Raw genomic sequence first — 22,486 nt, 5'->3', positions numbered from 1 at the left:
TTAAGGCATTGGATTTCAAACTTGGGTGTACATTTGGGCTCTTTATAAAACAACTGATGTCTGCCTCTGACTGCTCAATGATTATAGTTTAATTAGTCTGTGGTGCAGCTGGGTCTAGGGATGTTAGGACTCTCACATGATTTTGATGTGCAGCAGAGTTTGATCCTCTCAAGGGGTAATCAGTTTTCCGTTAAGGAGTTCTGTGTTAACACAGTGGTTTCCATATTGTTGGCATGTTGGAATTATCTAGGGGATAGAAAAAAAATGATAAAAAATGATGCCTATGCTGTACCCTGAGAACTTGTGATTTAATTTCTCTGGGTGGTAGATTGGGATTTGGAATTTTTAAAAATCCCTTGTGATTCCAATTTGAAGACAAGTTTGGGAACCATTGTATTAACTGAGAATTTTAGATGATATATTCTAAGGAAATCAGAACTTACATATGTTTTCAACATGTGGTCATCCTTGGAGTCTGTGTACTTGATGAAAATAAGATATGAGATATTCTTTGCCCTTGACATTGTGTAAGTGAAAGGTTGGATGTACTTGGAACTCATAAAATGTTTGTGGTGCACTTAAAATTTTTTTAATGTTTATTTATTGTTCAGAGAGAGAAACAGAGTGTGAGAAGGGAAGGGGCATAGAGAGAGGGAGACACAGAATCCGAAGCAAGCTGTCAGCACAGAGCCCAACATGGGGCTCCAACTTAACAACCATGATGAGATCATGACCTGAGCCAAAGTTGGACGCTTAACCTACTGAGCCACCCAGGTACAACTGTAGTGTACTTTTTAAAAATTTAATTATTTTTTTTAAATTTACATCCAAGTTAGCATATAGTGCAACAATGATTTCAGGAGTAGATTCCTTAATGCCCCTTACCCATTTAGCCCCTCCCACAACCCCTCCAGCAACCCTCTGTTTGTTCTCCATATTTAAGAGTCTCTTCTGTTTTGTTCCCCTCCCTGTTTTTTTTATTATTTTTGCTTCCCTTCCCTTGTGTTCATCTGTTTTGTATTTTAAAGTCCTCATAGGAGTGAAGTCATATGATAGTCGTTTTTCTCTAATTTCGCTTAGTGTAATATTTCTAGTTCCATCCATGTAGTTGCAAATTGCAAGATTTCATTCTTTTTGATTGCTGAGTAATACTCCATTGTGTGTGTGTGTGTGTGTGCGCACGCGTGTGTGTGTACACACACACACCACATCTTCTTTATCCATTCATCCATCAATGGACATTTGCGCTCTTTCCATACTTTGGCTATTATTGATAGTGCTGCTATAAACATTGGGTTGCATGTGTCCCTTCAAAACAGCATACCTGTATCCCTTGGATAAATACCTAGTAGTGCAATTGCTGGGTCGTAGGGTAGTTCTATTTTTAATTTTTTGAGGAACCTCCATACTACACCAGCAACCAGAGTTGCTACACCAGCTTGCATTCCCACCACCATACTTTGGCTATTGCTAATAGTGCTGCTATAAACATTGGGGTGCGTGTGCCCCTTCTAAACAGCATACCTGTATCTCTTGGACAAATACCTAGTAGTGCTGTAGTGCACTTTTAAATTGTATTCATAGGTATGCTCCCAGGTAGAAGAAATGGACAAAAATGCCCTTTACTATTAGTATCTATAATCTATCTTTGACAGATGTATAAAAATATGCATTTTTAAAATGAGTGTTATATATTTGAAAGGGAAAAAACAAATTACTTTCATATAATTCACATGAGTATTTTTATCTGGAGTAATAATATAGTAGGTGTTCTAATTTCTGGTACTAGTATTTGAATGGGGTATTGAGGTCAATGGGAAAAAATTTTTAAAGTATGAGTTACTTGATTTGGGTCACTAGATGTTTGTGTAAGATAAATCCTGTATTCTTAATAATGGGTTGGAGCAGTTGACCCTAGTTTAATGGTTTTGTCCCACTTTCCCTCAGATATTCCTTGTCTGGCACCTTTGTTTTGGCAGCTTGTCTCTGGCTGCCCAGCTTCTCCTCCAGATGATTTACTGCTGCCAATAATACCTATGTCCAATGACAAATTTGTTCTCAGCTACAAGTCATTTGATCTTTAAAAAAAAAAAAATCATTCGGCTTCTTCTTCCTCCACTACAGACTCTTTATTCTGTCCTTTTTTTTTTTTTTTCTTTTTTTACTCCTAAGACCCTTTTTCTTTTCTAGCTTCCTTTGTTATCCAAACTTACTACCCTCATACCATACCCACCAGTTAGGGTTTGGCCAAGAAAACAGAATCCACTCTGTGAATGTTAAATGTGAAGGTTCTAATACGGGGACTGAGGATTCATACAACTTTGGAAAGCCTGGGAGAGTGAAATTATCACCCCTGGAGTATATCTCCTGACTGAACAAATTTGAGGTCCTCCCTTCTCAAGTTTTCCTTCTTTATACCTTCTTTATAGACAGTGCTGATTACCATGCCCAGCTGCTTGACCTTTTATTGCATATAACTTCTATTCCTTTATTCTCTCCCCATGACTTTGAGTAGATTCAAGATTATTATATAATTCACCACTCTCTTTATCTGGTTCTTACCATTCAAAACCCAGATAACCTTTCTATTTTTTTTTCCCCAAGAAGTCACTGATCACCTTTTCCATGTGATTTTTGAATGAGTATTCTATAACCATCGTCGTTGTGTCTTTGATTTTCACTCCATTTTCTGCCCTGCTTTCCATACCCTCCCATTTTCTTTTTATTTCTTCAAGTTTACTAATGACATGTTTTGCTATATCCTAACTTTTTGTCAGTCTCAATTGATATAGAACTTATGGGTCACTAGACATTATGGTTTACCTTCTCATTCTTGAAATTTCTACAGTGAAATGCAGATATGCCAGAAATATTCTTCAAGTTAAAAAAAAAAAAACCAATATAAAATGAATTACTGAGGATATTTTTTTCATCTCCCAAAAGCTTTTTGAATTTTTCCTCATAATTCCTAATAAGATCTTTCTAATCTGGGTGTTCATAATAATTTTTGCAGGAGCTTGCTAACTGGTGATTCTTGTTTCTGTAACCACTTCTTAGTGACTCCTCTCTCCTGATCTGTGGTAGGCACTGAATGTATGTTTGTTAGCTAATTAATGATCCAAAAATAGTGCTTCTGTCATTTTCTCTCAGAGGACCTTAGTTTTTGTTATTGCCAAACTCCTTTGACTGTTGGACTTTAGACTCTGGGCTCGATCTGCCATTTAATTCTTAACACTGTAACTTTTGAGGTAGAAAAAGTTCTTATTGCTATCCTGGTTTATTTTTTACATCTCAGATATGTTAACCCTCTTTTGTTTATTTAAAATCTTGCCTGTCCTTTGCAACTAGTTTTTTGTTCTTATCACATTTAATAAATTACAGCTTCTGACATGTTTTTTTTCTTTTGTGGCCATTATTTCTAACAAATCCAATATTTGGGGAACACAAAAATATTTAGATACAAATTTTATTAGGAAAATATGGCTGTCAAGGTCTTTAACAACCTGACTGTATGTTCCCTCCCATCCTGTCTCTGACCTGCCCTTTGCTTTAGCCTTATCAGATTTCTTGCCATCCTCTGAAAATGTTGCAACCTATTTTTTCCATGCAACTGTGTTTTTGTTCCCACAATTTCCTCTATATGGAATATCATTTTGTTTCCTTCTTAGCCTTGTGAATTTGTATTCTTCTATAAGGCCTAGTTCGTATGTGTATTGAGTTCTCTGATGCTTCAAGCTTAGCTAATATCTCCTTCCTTTATGTTGTTATATCATTATTTTTGTACCTTTTAAAAAGTATTTACCACACTATGTTATACATGTTTTCTCTATTAGACTATGAGTTCATTGGAGATCAGGTGTATGTCTTCAAATTTTTTTTTTCGCACTCAATACCTGGCAGATCTTTCATTAGAGATGCTTAGGGATACATGCCTCTTATGCATTGCTCTCTTATACCATATATAAAATAAGATTTGGGCAAGCATACCAGATCCTATATTTTTAAAGTGTCTCATGGCCACAAGCTGGGTTAGGATTCTACTCATTAGTCATTGAAGATGTTTGTCTCCAGGCAGCCTTTGTTAAATTATCATTTTTCATATCCTCAGTATAATCTCACTGATGGATAATAGACTAAAAAGTTAAAAAGAAAAAAAGTGTAAAGTAGATTTTTAAAGGGATCTTGTAATCTAACATTAAAATTGGTTAGCATATGAATATATCTTTATTTAATCACAAGTGTATATTCAGTAGTAAAGCATTTATTGATTACTTATGGTAAAATTATTATACTTGAAACAATAGAGCACAGAAAAGTCAAAAAAATTGTTTTTTGGCATGAAGAACTTCCAATTTATTTAGGAGAAAAAGAGAAAATAGTTGCTTAAGGGTTTGCTGTATGACAGTCATTTTGTGTGTGTGTGTGTTTCATATACCTAATTCCTGTTCATACTCACAAGTATATTATTTCATTGTTAAGAAATGTGGCTTAAAGTGGTTAATAAATTCATTCAGGATAACCTAGCTCATGAATTTGAAATCAGCCAGTTTTATGTGTGTGTAAAGCCAACACTCTGGTCCCACCCTTTACTAGTGATCTCTTTGAATGTTCGTTGAGATATGAATTCTAGGGAAAATTCTTAATTTCTTTTCTCTATCAGTTTCCTGATATAGTTAAATAAAATAATTATCTTCCTCCCAACTCAACTGCATAGAATTGTTTTAATGATTGACTAAGATAATATGTGAAAAATAATGAGCCCAGTGATTGGAACAAAGCTCTCAAAAACTGGAAGCCACTATGATCATCATCATGATGTAATCATAGTGCCTTTGAAAAAATAAACAAGGAAAGCAGACCTATATCTACAAACACAGCAAGCTCAAGATGCTGCATGTGGGCTTGAAGCAATGACATTGATAGTGAGGCCCATGTTGTGTGTCTCATATTTTTATATAGTGTTTTAAAATGAACCAGTTGCTTTAATGTATATTATTAAGGCATGTTAAATGTCGGGGGCCGAAGTTCAAGTTTATTTTATTGACATACATTTGTAGAGTAAGAGAGCTCAAAGAAAGAGGTATTTGGCTTGGAGAATGGAGTGAGTTAGGGAAAATTAAAAATACTGACAGAGTTGTAATGAAAGTGCTGGTAGAGGGTTTATAGAGAGATAGATAGATAAATGTGTGTAGATAAAATAGCATAATGAAAGGACCAGAAATTGGAATGAACAAGTTGTATATGGAGGAAAAAAAAATGAGGTCGGCCCTGGACAAATTTTTTTTCTTCTTTTAAATCTCTAGCCATCTCTGCTGCCACCTAGAAGAGTAGCTAATGTAACAAGGAGATAAGGAACATGTTTTAAACATGTTTTAAATGATAATATGTTGCAGTTAAATCTGTTAAGTGATAAGTACCCATTGAACCAACATGGAGACCTCATTAAACAATGGTTGGCCACAGGGACATTACCAGGGCAGGACCAACATTACAGAAATGTGGGACTGTACACCTGTTGAAAAGGTTCACTGCTTGTGTATATATCCTATTTGGACTATTATTTTCTTTATTGGAGAATGTATGACAGTGGTGAATAGATCACCTTTATCTTTTCTCCCCATTCATATAATACAATGCAGAAACAGGAGCTCCATAAATCCTGACTGTAAGTGCTTATCAGTTTGCTTTCTTCTGATGTTTTCACTTCTCCTGCCAGTATTCTTGATTGCTTTTCAAGTTTTGAACTGGAATACTGAAAGCATTATTTTGAATGGTTCAAGGAGCTGGTTCAACTTTTACTTGAGTTTCCAGCATTTTGTATTATTATAGATTGAAAGAACTGTATCAGCCTGCCAGTGCTGTTTGATAGAGTGTATGTGGTATGTTGAATGTGTTTCATTCAAAATGATAGAAGGAACAGTGCGGGTGTAGTATGTTTTTTAGAATCAAGTCATTGCACTAGATACATAATGGGTGGCTGTTAGATTCTCTTTAACTTATCCTTTGCAGTTAAATTATTGCATTCGAGGACTTTGAATTCCCTCTGATACAGGACCTCCATGGAGCATGGATCGTTATTCCCAGTCACTTCTTTGGAGGAAGTCAAGTCCTTGGGTTCTTCTTTGTAACCCCAGTGGGCCTAGCACAGTGTTTATATTTAGCAGGTAATTAATTAGTGTCTCTTGATTGAATTAATTATTGCCTAATTTCAGAAGAGTACATGTGCTGCTCTGAATACTTAACACAATAGAATATATACATAGAAAAAGATACACTCAGATGTCACCTCCTCACTGAAGCCTGACCCACAAGAAAAGATTGGGACACTTTGTATTACAGATGTTCATAATTTCTCATTTTTAATTTGGAGCAACTTAAAATTTATTTGTAATAATATATACATTGTTTCCCCAGGTCAGCTTGGGTATTCTTCTACATGTCTACTGCTCATACGTAAACTTATTTAACAGTAGAATATACACATAGAAAAAGACACCCATAGAAAAGTGATTATTTCATTGATTGGCAAAACATAAGGAATTTTATATTTATTATAGAAGTCTCTCACTCTAGTGTTGTAAATATGTCTCAGCAGTTTAAAACACTTCAAATAAGAAAGAAGGAAGATAGAAGTTATGTTAACAAAGCTGCAAGTGAGAACAAAATGGGCTGTACTCCAAGATTCTTGAAGTGGAATTATACTATGCAATGTGGTTCTACTTTGTTTGGATGCAACGGAGCTGAACTCTCCGATTTGGTTCCATAAATATTTATTGAAAATGTATATGCTCAGCCATAGCCTTGATGTGAATGATTTAAAATGTGATTAATATCCACTCATACCCATTAGATTAGAAAAAAAAGAAACAGAAAATAACCAGTGTTGGTGAGGATGAAGAGAAATTGGAAGTCTTATGCACCGTTGGTGGGAATGTAAAATGGTGCACTTTGCTATGGAAACAGTATGTTGGTTTCTCAAAAAGTTGAAAATAGAATTGCCATATGATCTAGCAATTAAACTTTTTGGCATACATCCAAAAGAATTGAAAGCAAGGTCTTGAGATTTTGTACATTCATGTTTGTAACAGTATTGTTTATAAGTATCAAAAGGTGAAAACAACCCAATTATTCATCCATAGATGAATAGATAAACAATGTGGCATATATACATTTGGATGGAATACTATTCAGCCTTAAACAGGAAGAAAATTGTGACATATACTACAACATGACTGAACCTAGAGGAGGATATTATGCTAAGTAAAATAAGCCAGTCACAAAAAAAGGACAAAAACAACAATTCCAATTAAATGAGGAACCTGGAATTGTCACATTCATGAAGACAGAAAGTAGAAAGGTCATTGCCAGAAGCTGGGGGAAAAACGGAATGGGGATTTACTGTTTAATGGGTATAGAGTTTCAGTTTTACAAGATGAAAAAGAGTTCTGGAGATGGGTGGTGGTGATGTGTGTACAAGAGTGTAAATGTATTTAACACTGATGAGCTGTACATCTTAATTTTATCATCTTAACTTTTATGCTTTATATTTTCATCATCTTAATTAAATTTTATCATGTTAATCATTTTTATGTTTTGTATATTTTACTCCACCCCCTCACACCTACACGATGATTAAGACACAGTTCCTGTCTTCAGTGTTTTACAATCTCTTTGTGGTGATGAAGTAAATGAAGTTATACTTACTTGAGTGGAATACTAAAGGCTGATTAGGAGTTAGCTTCATGTAGAAGGAAGGCAGAAAGGTAGAGGGCCCTGGGAGAGGCATGTGGAGAAACTAGGTGTTAGGATGGCCAAAGCTTGTGGGATGTGTAGACCGTGGTATCAGATGAGCCTTGAGAGGGAGGCAAGGTCCGTGTTTTTCAGAAGTTCTAGGCCACATTATAGATTTTAGTCTTTAACCCAAATATCCATGTTCATTGAATGCAATTAAATGTGTCTCTGATTAGGTGTTTTGGGGGTTGCATAACTCCATATTATTCTCAGTTTCCCATAATTAGGGCCACTGATCATCTGCTTGCAGCTTCTGTTTTGTTCTGGCTTCACCGTGCCATTGATGACTGGTTAAGGAGTAATAATTCCATGCGGTTGTCAGAGTATTCTTAGAACCAGTCCATCCCAGACAATCAGACTTCTTGTTGCTTCTGAGTTTGTCTGATCTTGGATTCTAGAATTTATTGATTTTTTAAATTAGTTTTATTGAGGTAAAATTGACAAAATAAGATATTTACAGTGTAATGATTTGATGTGCATATATGTTTTGAAAGAATTCCTCCCCCACTGAGTTAACAAGTACACCATCTCACGTATTTACCTTTTTTGTGTGTGTGCGTGTGAATATTTCTGCTTCCTTCTCTAAGCAATTTTAATTATGCATTACAGTGTTATCAACTGTAGTAATCAGATTATACATTAATCCCTCAGATCTTATTCATCTTATAACTGAAAGTTTGTATACATACAAGTGATAGCATGTGAAATTTGTCTTTCTCTGTCTTATTTCACTTAGTATAATGACCTGCAGTTTCAATTATGTTGTTGCAAATAAGATTTTGTCCTTTTTCAAGGTTGAATAATATACGTGTGTGTGTGTGTGTGTGTGTGTATCACACTTTATTCATCCATCAATGGACATAGGATGTTTCCATATCTTGGCTCTTTTGAATAATGCTGCTCTAAACATGGGAGTACACATAACTCTTCAAGGTGTTGATTTCAGCCCTTTTGGATATATGCCCAGAAGTGGAGTTGCTGAATCATATGGTATTTCTATGTTTAATTTCTTAAGGAAACTTAATACTGCTTTCTTTAGTGGCTGCATCAATTTATAATTACATCAACAGTGTGCAAGTGTTCCCATTTCTGTGCATCTTTGCTAGCATTTGTTCTCTCTCTCCCTCTCTCTCTTTTATAATAGCCATCCCTACAGGTGTGAGTTGTTATTTCATTGTGGTTTCGATTTGCATTTCCAGATGATTAGTGATGTTGAGTACTTTTTTATTTACCTGTTGGCTATTTGTATATCTTCTTTGGAAAAATGTCTATTCAGGTCCTTTGCCCATTTCATCTTTCTTTCTTTCTTTCTTTCTTTCTTTCTTTCTTTCTTTCTTTCTTTCTTTCTTTCTTTCTTTCTTTTTCTTCCTTCCTTCCTTCCTTCCTTCCTTCCTTTTTCTCTTTCTTTCTTTCTTTCTTTCTCTCTTCTTTCTTTTTTATTTGGCTATTGAGTTGCATGGGTTTCTTATGTATTTTAGGTATTAATCCCTAATTAGATATGTGGTTTGAAAATATCTTCTATTTGGTAGGTTGCCTTTTCATTTTGTTGATGGTTTTAGAAGTTTTGCTGTCCAGAAGCTTTTTAGTTGGGATTTTGTTTCACTTGTTATTTTTGCTTGGATTCTCGTGTTTAAAATAAACCTTCCTTGCTCTCTGATTGAGTCCTTACCTGGTTACCCTCCCAGTAGATCACTTTTCTCCTAGGGGGGATCTTTTCTTGTCAGTTACCTTCTCCTAAGTAATTGTTTACTTGCATGGATTCTTAGGTATGAACTTTGCCTAAATATTCTATTTCTTTGCTCTGCTAACCTTTTGGAATTTTGGGTTATGGTGTCAATTAACCTTCAAATATCTGTACTAATCTCTTGATGGGAAACTAAAGATGTGTAAAGCATTTTACCTGGCAGTCATATATAACCTAGTGGAGGGGCTACAGATAACTGTCTAATACAAATCAAACTATGATGAGTATTGTGATAGTAGTATGTAAGTAAATAATTCTTTGAACACATAAGAAAATTATTTTTACAGGGGATGGTGGAGAGAAATTAAAGAAGGTGTTATATAGGCATTGCAAATACCATTTGGATTGGGTCCCAAAGGATGAATAGAATTTTGATATATGGAGAAGAGAGGTGTTACTGAAAGAAAAGTCTAACAAACAGAACAAAATGATTAGCATCTGACACTGTCCCAGATACATGGAGTGCCTTACATATTTGTTCAGTGATTAATGAATGGATAAAAGTATGGGATAAGAAAGAGGGAGTAATCAAAGAGATTGTGTGTGCTAACTTGACTACCTGGATATGTGGTAATGCCAAGACTCAGGATTCTGGGGCAGTGGCAGATTTGGGTAAGGTAGGGGAAGAGAAGGTTATTTAACATATGGTGAATTTGAGGTGTTTGGATGCATCTTGTGAAGGTTACAGCATTCTGATAGCTCAACCTTAGCATTCCTTGGGTAGCACCTCATAGAAAGGAGGTTTCTCAGAGGAAAGACAGTGGGAGGGAGATAATTTGGGGGATTTTTTAAAAAATTGAGATTAAAATGACTGTCCAAATTAAGATACTGGGAATATATTAGAAGGAGTGACATGATTTTCTAATAAAGAATTTATATAAGGATATAATTAGAAAAAAGCTCAGGTCATGATCTCATGGTTCGGGAGTTTGAGCCCCACATCGGGCTCTGTGCTGACAGCTCAGAGTCTGGAGCCTGCTTCAGATTCTGTGTCTCCTTCTCTCTCTGCTCCTCTCCCACTCATGTGCTGTCTCCTTCTCTGTCAAAAATAAAATAAACATTAAAAAAAAAGAAATAAGAAATAAGACAAAAACCAAATAAGCAACAAAAATTCTATGACTCAGATCCCCATCCAATCATGACTGCATTTTTCAGAATTATAAGCTTGGCTATTTGATTATCTCCTTTTAAGCTCCATGGTGACTAGATCAAACACTATTGTAGGAAAAGAAGACCAGGTAAAGCCTTCTATGTATAAAAAAAGAGCTATATCAGGGAGATAACTTATTTTACTTGAGTTTTGTTCTGAATGAAGCTGTGAAGCAAATACTTAAAATACTTTTCAGAGGTTTGGTGTCATAGACTCTGGGTCTAAAGTTCTCTCCTGTCTAGGTAGAGAGCGGGACTCAGGATGAAAGACAAGAGCCCTGAATAAGGGTCCTTGCCCCATTTTTATTAGGATCAGAAGGCTTACAAACATGGCGATGGACGTGCACAAAGGGACAATGAATCTGTGAACATTAACTTTGGACGTGAGGGAAAGGGGGTCTTGAGGATATATGTGGTTAGGGCTTTGGGTTAATACAAAACAAAATCCAGGCACCGGGCAGTTGGGAGGAAGGTTGTTGTTAACAGCAGACATGATGCAGCAGCTCTGTTTATCTTAGCTAGCCTAGGAGATGAGACAGGTAGGGAAAATAGCCTCAGGGTTAACAAGGCACTTTTTCTTTTGTTAACCGTGTCCCCTCTGGGCTGCTTTGCCTGCAGCTCAGTGGTCCATAGTCCAATTCGCCAATATACCTAACCTGGCCCTATCCTCCTGTGAAAGCAGCTTTTCTGCTTTAGTACTGAATTGGGGGTGTTACCACCCTAAATATCTAATCTTGTTTATTACATATACCTATGTATTGGCACCTTTGCACCATTCTTATTTTAGGCCTTTGCCTCTCCCTTTCTATTCTGGGGCTCTGCAGCCCCTCTCTATTTTGGGGTGCCTTTGCCTCTCCCTATTTCTGGCGCCTTTGTGCCTCTCTATTCTCGGAGTGCCTTTGCACCCCCCTTATTCTTGGGGTGCCAATCTGGTTTACCCAAACTTGGGTGTGAGCATTTTATGATTTTGTATTTCTTCATGCCTTTTTAACCCATTGGTGTAAGCCCTGGGGATTCCTAAGCTTATCCCCCACAGTTTGTGTTAAAATATGAAGGTAAACAGAAACTCCTAGAATTTCTGTATTAGCTTTAATGTACATAATCTTTAATAATAATTAATGAAGAATGAATGTGACATTTTGTTGGCTTTAATGTAAATCCATATAAGTAGTGAAAGTATTGTAGTTGTAATCAGCAAAATTCAAATTTTGAGTTCTAGTGGAAAGGAAAAAAAACACACTAGTTTAGCTTTCTACCAATTAAGGGGATTAAATATTCTGAATTCAAACTGTAGTTGAATGCTATCTCCTGTTGTAGAGAAAGCACTAGGTCTACTTATCTCAAAAACGGTAGATAACAAAATACAACCAGATAGATTTGGAGGATCATTCTAAGCAAAGCATTTGATGTTAGAGAAGAGATTAAAACAAACAGGAAAAACTACAAGGACATGAACCTCAAAGCGAACAAAACAACCAGTCACATGGAGCCTGAAATATACTCTATTACATGCATAAGTAAGAGGAACAACTCTCTGAAGTTGGTGCATCCCTGCTTGACCTGACATGCATCCCTGCTTGACCACTGAGTACTTTTGTGGCCTTGAATGAGATGCTTACCTTTTCAGACTATAACTGCTTTATCTGTAAAATAAGGGAGGAAAGATGCGGCCTGATTGCCAATAATTTATGTAAAAGTGCTATGGAATAGGAGGCATTCTGTCAAGTCTAAAAGTTTTCAGAAAACAAAGTGAAGGATTAGCTCTGGAATAAAATTTTGATTAGAAACTATATCATCTCATCACCCCAGATGACCACAGTTCTATAACATTATGATTCAGATGGAGAGTATATATCCAAGTAAAAATTATAGGCCCCAAGTTGATAGCAAATACAGAAAGGAAAAAAAGACGAGTTCCGTTTTCTCTGTTGTCACCAGGTGGTACATGTAAATGTTTAGCAAGGCATTTTTGAGTATAGAAAGTTTTTCATTGAAATAGAACTAAGTGGCTGTAATTAGAAAAGGCATAATGATAATTTAAAAAATATGTTAGGTGGAGGGAATGGGCTAAATGGGTGATGGGCATTAAGTAGGGAACTTGTTGGGATGAGCACTGGGTGTTACAAGTAAGTGATGAATCACTCAGCTCTCCTAAAACCAACACTACACTATATGTTAACTAACTTGGATTTAAATAAAATTAAATAATTAAAAAACATGTTGAATGGGATCAAGAGATACAAACTCCTAATTATAAATAAATAAGTTACAGGGATAGAAAGTACAGCACAAGGAATATAGTCAGTAACATTGTGATAACACTGTACGGTGACAGATGGTGATTACACTTATCATGATGAACATTGTGTAATGTATAGAATTGTCAGATCACTGTGTTGTATACCTGAAACTAATGTAACGTTGTATGTCAACTAAACTTCAAATAAAATAAATAAATAAAAATAAAATAAATAAATAAAAATATGCCCAATGATCCAGTGTGGCAATTTGTGAAAACATGCTGTGATATGATGAAAAGAGGATTCTGGGTCTTGTCCGAGGAATATATCTGATAAATTTAATGATGAATGATTGCACAACTGTGTGACTGTACTAAAACTGACAGAATTCTATGCTTTTAAAAGGTGAAACTTATGTAATTTACATCTTAATAAATTTCTTATCTAAAAATTGAAAGGTAGTGTAATTGATTCATAGAATTCATTAAATAGCTAAACATTAATTTATAATTGGAGGATATACTACTTATGATTATGTGGGTAATAGAAAGGAACATATGGGAGGGGGAACTGAGAGACTAGATCCCAGTCCTTATACAGTCTCTGAGCTGTTTAGAGTATGTTTTCTCATCTGACAAATGAGGTTAATAATAATGCATTTCTCAAGGGTAGTATGTAGATAAAATGAATCAATATAAATTTAGTGAGCCATAAAACTCTATTCAACAAATACATTTAGCACCAAAAATATGCTTAGCAGGATGTTAGATGTTAGGACTATAATGATAATTGGACAAAGCTTGTTCGCTTCAAGAACACACAGTGTAATGGGCTAGGTACCTTATTGTGCTGTTTTGTTGCCACTTAATTAGATATGTGTGCAGAGTGATCTTGGAGGACAGAGGGAGGAGCATGGATATATTTTAGAGAAAGATTTTGAAACTAGAATCATACTGAAAAGCACCATACAAATTTGAGATACCAAGATTCACACCCATAGATTTACAATGGTGAGTGGTAAAGAAACTATCAAGCTATTTAAATATGAAATTTAAAGGATGAAATTAAAAAATCAAATCAACAAATTGCAGCACACAAACCAGCCATGTTATTGCATAAAAAGTAATGTACTGAATCTTTTGATAAACTGTTAATTTATGAGATCATTCCAACTGTTTAAAGAAAACACAGAAATGTTTACTTCTAGCTGAAGAAAAAAAAATATAGAAGATGATACATAAAATCAGTTTAGACAGTCCCTATATTTATTGGACATTGTCTTTATTTTTCCACCTCCACACGAAGGCATAATGTTTAATGTTAACATGATAGACATAATTTCCAGGTCTGGGGTCCATACTGTTGCTCTGTTTCTTTGTTACTACTCATTAAAGCATATATCGAAAATGTATATTTATATTGAATAAAAACAAATTAAAGAATTAATGTTAGAATTCGGCAAGTTGGCTAGATGTGCATCACATAAACAAAAGTAATCAGTTTATTTTCTTTATTCTAGGAATAAATACATAGAAATGCTGTCTTATAATCATGATGAAACTATCAAATAGTTAGAAGTAAATTTAACCAGAAGAGTAGCAGACCTATATAAACAAAACAATGACATCTAATTAAAAGCATAGAGCAAAATTTGAATAAAGGGATAGATATATCATGTTATAGGATGGAGAAGTCAATATCATGAAAGTAGTAATTTTCCTAAAGGTTAATGTATATATTTAATGCAATTTCAATGAGAATCACAGCAGATTAATTATTAAGTGGACAAAATAATCTTAAAGTTCACATGGAAGAACAAATGTTTTAGAATAGCCAATAAAAATGTGAAAAAGAACAGCAAGAAAGTATTTTTCATATCAGATATCAGAGCATACAATAAAGCTTCTGTAGTCAAATCATTATGGGAATAGATGAATAGGTTGGTAGAAAAGCACAAAGAATGATGAATATGGTAAAAGTAAAGAATTAATATTGACAAATGAAATGGCTTTAATTTTTCTGGAAGAGAAGAAAAATGGATCTTTACCCTATGCCATATGCAAAAATAAATTACAGACAGATTAAAATATAAAAAGTTAAAAAGTGAAAAAATGATTTGAAAAATACAGAGATTAATGAAACTTCTTAACCAGGACTAATAACCCATTATCTCAAAGAAAAAAAAATTGTATGTAACCACTAAAAACCTATGGAAAACCTATGTATGGAAACCAAAACATACAATGGATCTGGAAAATACATGTCTCGATTTTAATATTTATATAGATAAGTTGTAAAACAAAGGCAAACACATTAGGAAAAATGGGCAAATGTTATGAATATGTGATTCAAAGAAGAACAAATATATAGATTTTTTAATGTTTATTTATTTTTGAGTGAAAGAGACAGAGTATGAGTGGGAGAGGGGTAGAGAGAGAGGGAGACACAGAATTGGAAGCAGGCTCCAGGCTCTGAGCTGTCATCACAGAGCCCGATGTGGGGCTAAAACTCACCAGCAGTGAGATTATGACCTGAGCTGAAGTCGGATGCCTTAACTGGCTGAGCCACTCAGGCACCGCCCCCCCCCCCCCCCCCGCCCCCCGCCGCCTCCCTGCTGTAAAAGAATTTTTTTTTTCTTAACGTTTATACAGAAGAACAAATATAAATTATCAACAAACATATGAAAGGATGCTCAAATTTCTGTTGAGAAATGTAAATGAAAATAAAAATGAGATATAACTTCATAAATATTAGAATGGCAGAAATTAGAGACTAGTAATGCAAATTATTGGTAGGAATATAGACAAATTTATATATTGCTGATGGATATAGCCTCTTGCAGAGGTCTTTGGAAAAATCTAGAATTGTAGTGTTGGGGAGTTATAGAAATAAAAGCAGCTAGATATAGTTAAATATTTAGTATGATACTCTATCAAAAATCTGAAAAGAAAGCACCCAGCAGTAGGGTATATATCCATACTTTGGAATATTATGCAGCCATTAGAGAAGAAAATGCTTGTGTTATACTAGATAATTTTGAGGGATTTCCTTGCAGTATTGTGGAAGAAAAAAATGTTTAATAATATGACTCAGTTTTAATAAAACAATGCAAGGCAAATTTTATATATGTATCTGTATATGTAGCTCTGTGCACATATACGTCTGTGTAGGATTGTATGAGAAAATAGGAAAGGACACACATCAGTGTGCTAACTTACGATAGGTTTAGCTGAGGAGCAAGTGCTATTATGGATGGAGACTAAAGGACATGAACAAAGGATAAGGGGACATGGGAAGATGATTAAAAAGGGAAATGAGAAAAAGAAGGCTGCCCTTTCCAAAAAATGTGAACCACATTTATGCATTTATGTGTAGTTATACATAATTTAAATTCAAAGCGTTGACAAACTAAAGAGGAAATTACCAAAATATGACTGAGAGAAATGGTACTAACGAGTAACTATGTATTTGCCTCTATTTGCAAAAAAAGCCATTTGTAAATTTTAATATTTTTATAACAAATTACTTGTGATTCATTCCACAACTTATGCCATAGCTATGAATCAGTATTCAGAGCAGGGCTTCCCTGTATTTTCATCTCCTAGCACACATAGGAAATGATAACATTTGCTTGGCACAGTGGGATGGTGGGGGAGGCTGTTTGGAGCTTAGTTCTGACTTGCCCAGGGGCTCTGCAGTCCTGTAAGCCATGTACTCTGCTGCCCAGGGGGAGAGGTTTTGCTCCAGAGAACCAGAGAGTTAAAATGTGTGTGTGGCCATTTGGAAAGCTATAATTTCAATTTTGATGATAAGTTATTTTCTCTTTTATTTAACCAGCAATTCTTTTGTTACTTATGGGTTATATTAGCTCATGCTAAGTTTTTAAAAAATGGGTAGCAAATCTTTATATCCCATAGCCCAAATTTCTCCTCCATGTGGAATATTCTCAAAGCAAGCACTGAATGCAGGCTGAAGAAAGAAATGTCAATGGCTCACTCATTCTTAACATTTAATTTTCCTAGAATTATCTTTTGGATTTTATCTTTCCAACTCAACCTAGGATAATTTTGCCGTGAGCACTCTATTGTCATAAGGGAGTCATATTTGTCAAGTGTCTCAGCCAAGATTGCTTTCTTTGTGAATTACAGAAATCCTGACTATATTGCCTTAATTTTTCTCATACAACAAGTCTGGAGGAAGCAGTCCAGAGCTGCATTAACAGTTCCACATTTTCAATATTCTGGACTCCTCCTTTGTATCTCACCATCTTTAGCATGTGGCTTTAATTCGTATGGTCACAATTGGGATTTGTTGTAATCAGGCAGGAAGTGAGGGGAAGAGGCAGTGCCAATATCAGAAAACTGAAAACATTCCCAACACTTTTTCCAGCAGGATTTTTCTTATGAGTTGATGTTCAGAGCCATGTAACATGTCATACCTAGCTGCAAGAGAGATTTGAACTTTCAGCTACATATGTGGTGACAAAGACTCTTTGGCCAAACTCTAGTCAGGGTCCTCTGAGCCCTCTTTTTTGACTAAAACTTAAGTTTGGCCCCCACTGTATCTTTGGCCTGCCCAGCCATGCATTAGAAAAGAATCCTACTAAGTCACTTTAGTGAGAATCTCTCCACCCTTGATATTTGATCACGTGCCTTATCCCCCCACCTTGTATAAATTCTTGGCTTGTCTATAGTGAGAATCAGGTTAGTTTCACAAGAATTCTCTTACCCTTGAAATCTTCTGTCTGCAGTTTTCTCTCCACTGACCCTGTCACTCTGTGTCGTGGCTATAAATCCCCAGCTGTCTTCACTGTATTTGGAGTTGTCTGATCTCTGTCCGCTATTGCAATATCCTTCTTGCAACAGTCTTGGATAGAGTCTTCCTTACCATTTTAACAAGTGTCAGAATCATTTTCCTTTAACGATGGTCACTCTGAACAGAAGTAGGACTCTGCTAACCAAGAAGAAGAGAAAAAATGGATAATGGAGAAGCAATTAACAGTGTGCCTGCAAACCAAAGGTCTCCTTATTCTAAAAGTTGGTCGTTTCCATTTGAGGAACCAGTGTGAAATGAGGCATAAATCCTTGTGAGTTTGCGACTTGGATTTAACTTTCCCATTTGTTAGTGATACATACCCAAGAATTCAGCAAAATGAACTTGTATAACTTTCTATCTCCATATTTTGTGGAAGTATTGTGAAGTTTAATTAGCTAATGGTTATAAAGTGATTTGATGAAAGTTACTGCAAGTACATAATGCTTTGTTAGATAATGTGCGAGTAATTTCACAAAATCTGGATAACTGTCAAGTAATTAAAGGCAAATGCAATGTGGATGCTGTTATGTGACTTCCATTAGTGTTCATCAGAGGCTGACACACCCATTGAGGAAAGAGCAGATCTCGTACTGTTCTGAAATGGTTTTTGAAAAATCCTTACTCCTCTTTTAAAATCACTTTCACCATCTGCTGGTAAAAGAATTGAGATGGCTGCCTGTGAACTTAGCAATTAAATGTGCTAATACAGTAGCAGGAGAAAATGATTGTCACACCTGTTTTTGCAAAAACAACAACAAACAAAACAAATTCCACTACCACCCCCACACCAAAAAACACCATCTGGTTTTCTGTGAAAACAAGACTTCAGATTTAAGGAAAAACAACAACAACCCCAATGATGTCTTCAGGTATCATGCATACTGAACATAGAGTTGTTTTATTCCTCTTAATTCTTAGAAATATTGGGGTCTTAGGCAAAGAGTTATCAAACCAATATTACTGTGTGTTTTCCTTCCTCCTTTTGGGTTTTGAGAAGATGGGAGCAAAACATAATCATGAAAAAGTTGTTTCATTTTACTTTGTCAGTGAAATTCTTAATCCCTCTACCAAAGGCAAGGGTTACATATCTGTCTCAGTTTAAGAAAATGAATGAGTATATGAAAATTGACATGTATAAAGCTAATAAAGGGATACATTGCCACAGAATCCTCTTCTTCTTAGCAGAGGCTTATTTCTGTTCATAGTGACCATCGTTAAAGAAATGTGAGACATTATGAGATACATTGCTAAAGAATACACAAGAATCTACGGAGACAGAGTGTTACAAAATGGAGTCGTTGTACCCTGATGAAGGTTTCTGAAAATCTTTAGCAAATGCAGATCAAAAGTTTTTTTGTTTTTTTTTTTTTTTAAATCTAGTTGGTATTCACAAATTACTAGGCTACTGGAACCTAGCTTTCTGGTGACTGTTATTCATGTGTTATTGTCTGCCTGCCACTAAATTTCATGTTTCTCTTAATTTAGAAATCATAATTAAGACCAAATTTAAAATTTATACATATTATTGAGCTATGAAGTTTCAAAAAAAAAATATATATATGTTTTTATTTTAGAGCAAGTGAGCACAGTAGGCGAGATGGGTAGAGGGGGAAAGAAAGAGAATCATAAGCAGGTTCCATGCTCAGCATGGAGCCTGATGCAGGGCTTAATCCCATGACACTGGGATCACAACCTGAACTGAAATCAAGAGTCAGATGCTCAGCTGACTGAACCACCTTGCTAGGAGCCCGTTGATCTACAAAATTTTAGAATCACTAAAATTATATCATGAAATTTAGGGCACTATGGGAGCTTCCTGGCACCAGGATAATTGGTATAAATAAAATCAACATGTGCTTGATTCATGGTTGAATCTCATCTACCACTCCAATGTCCAGTGTGAGAACTATATAACATTGTAAATTAAGTAATTTGTGAGATTCGTGGATTTCTGAATTAATAACACCTTCCAGAAAAACTCAGCCTTCTTTTTGAGTATGCATCAAATTTAAAATTAATTTGATACACATTTTTATTTAACTTAAATTTTTCTAGAAACATCTATCATATGACAGTAAACATAGGATAATATTGTGCTCTGTTTTTTTGGTCTAAATTACAATAGTTAACAGTATATGACCAACCCATCTAGGTTAGCTAACACTTTCTCCAAATGAAGCATTAAATACCAACCAGTAAGTTTATAAGCCAGACATTTTATTTTTATTTATGGGGAATTTGACACTATTTATAGTAGAGCTAATATTATTTCCACATACTGTAGTCTAATACCTAAAGACTCTCACAATATTCTTTACTGGAATGATGATATTTGCATATTTAGGAAAGTTATATTACCCTGGTACCTGGTAAGCTTCTAAGAGTTAAAAATACATGAAGTTTCAGGTTAATTTTTTTCTGTGGTTTAATGATTTCCTATAGATCAAATGAACCCTGAAATAGGGCTTTCTATGAGAAAAACCTCCTGAAGTCACAATATCTCTGTAGTAATGTAATAGCTAGAGTTTTATTTATTTATTTATTTATTTATTTATTTATTTAGTCTGTTCTGGTTTCAAATACTACAAGTTGCTTAGTGTCATTCATGTACATGAATTTCCCTTTTTTTGCACCAAATTGAGATTACTGTATGTTTAACACTGTAATAGGTAGATCACTCAAATAAAAGTAAGCACCATTTAGGCAAAGTTCCATAAAGGATGCTCATTATCTGTTCTGTCCACTTTACTCCCCAAAGTAATACTGTCTTGTCAACTTGGTCCACCCCACCTATGTGTTTTGAAGCAGTAATACCCCAGGTACTTTTCCTATGTATGTAAACTTCTCACAGGGTGCTAGTGAATGAACTGGGTCAGAGAGAGTAATGCCCTGAGGCTGCTCTTTAGGGGAAAGCCTCTGGGGTGGGGGTGGGGTGGGGTGGGGGGAAGCAGCTACCTTCTCTAGGGATGAATTTTAGATACCTCATGGCTGCAGGGAGGAACAGCTGGTCCCAAGGATGGAATGTTAAGGTTATTCTGGCCTTGGACCTTAGCAGAGGTGGGATTGGGGCCCCAGGGTTCTGCAAGCCCACCATTGCTACTCCAAGCCTTTTTCTCTCCTGGAAGGCTGCAGATTTGGGGTTGGCACATGTGTAGTTTATTCGCTATTCTAGCCTATGGTGTAGCCTTCCTGCACTGCCTTTGGGCCTCAGGACTTCTGGCACCCAGCCAAGCTTCTGGGCAGAGGCACCCCTGTGCTGTGACTCTGTTTGGGGCCAGGAGGCAGGTGTGGGGGTCCATGACCGTTGGGTTTTGTGTTTAGTGGTGTGAGCCAAACTCCTTATTCTTAGAAAAGGTGACTCTAGCTTCTGGGGCACCCAGCTATTTCTCACCCCGGCGTCCTTCTGCCCACCCCCTACCTCTGGGGAGACTCTGCAAGATTGGACTTCAGGGAACAGTGGTCATGGCCACAGCACCTTCCCAGATTCCACCATTCTCTGAGCCACTGGTGATGCTCAGCCCATCCCAGCCCATCCCAGCCCATCCCAGCCCATCCTCTCCCTGCCACTATGTCAGAACCCCCACATACCCCGCAAAAGTTTATAATAAAGTTAAGCTAGGAGCATTACACACATGGGGTAGATGCTAATTGACCATTGTCAAATCTATACTGTGAATCAGATGACTCTTATTTTCTGAGCAATTAACTTGAAATTAGATTTATATATTACAAACTCCAAATGCTATATAATATAGTGTTCCACTGACTCACCTTCCCCACCCAAAGAAAAAGATAAGTATTCTCCCTAGACTCTTGAGTGGACTTTGTAAAAACCTTTATTTTTAACACTTTATTACTTCCTATTAGTGGCTCTGCAGGTGCTATAAGTTCATACTTTAACATCTCCCTTAAACTCATTTCTAAACCTGTATTTCTTTCTTTTTTTTTTATAATTTGTTTTAAAGAGGGAGAGAATGCACATGGGTGGGGGAAAGTGGCAGAGAGAGAGAGAGAGAGAGAGAGAGAGAGAGAGAGAACTTTAAGCAGGCTCCATGCTCAGAATGAGATCACGGCCCTGGGATCATGACCTGAGCCAAAATCAAGAGTTGGATTCTCAACTGACTGAGCCACCCAGGTGCCCCCTAAACCCATATTTCTAAATAAATTCAGGAAATGGTATGTTTAAGAAAGGATGTCCTTTTTCAAATACAGTTTTCAAAAAAATTGCCTGTATAGTGATTTATCAATGGAATGCCTTATCTCTGTGTCTGATTTTGTCACACTCCATCTGTTCTCTCTGTGTCCTTGTGATGTATGACTTTCTGGGGTTTGTCTAACCAGGCCCTGGTGTTTTGCTGGATGAAGTACTTTTGAAGATACTGAGACAGCATTCCTGCCTTCCCCCAACCCCCGATTGTATAGAAATCATGAAACTGTTATGTTGTATGTGTTACTAACAAATATCTCCTAGCTGAAGCCACTGATTATTAATCATACACATTTTTTATAAGCTAAACTCCCACAGAAATGTAGCAAATAAATGATGATGGAAGCTGTAAGAAATGTGAATTTCTCAGTGAGTGATTGGCAGTAGTTATTAGTCTCGACAAAAGCTGAATCATAGCTGTATTTCATTTGTTATTATCCTGCAACGTAATTTCACTGAAATTACACCTTTTTTGAGTTACTGTTACTTAACTATTTTCTTGACTTGAAAGCTGGTGCTGACTTGTACCTGTTTTGCAGT

At 35.9% G+C, this 22,486-nt stretch overlaps 1 protein-coding gene across 4 annotated transcripts in view; it reads left to right on the top strand.

Annotated features, from left to right (window-relative positions):
• TAFA2 (TAFA chemokine like family member 2) overlaps positions 1 to 22,486 on the top strand; it is a 518,966-nt gene that overhangs the window by 261,053 nt on the left and 235,427 nt on the right. The gene's annotated exons all lie outside the window — the stretch shown is intronic.

Source organism: Panthera leo, chromosome B4 (assembly GCF_018350215.1).
Source record: "Panthera leo isolate Ple1 chromosome B4, P.leo_Ple1_pat1.1, whole genome shotgun sequence".
Lineage (NCBI taxonomy): Eukaryota > Metazoa > Chordata > Mammalia > Carnivora > Felidae > Panthera > Panthera leo.
Note: the sequence above shows the minus strand (reverse complement) of the source record. Positions and strands in the feature narration are given on the sequence as shown.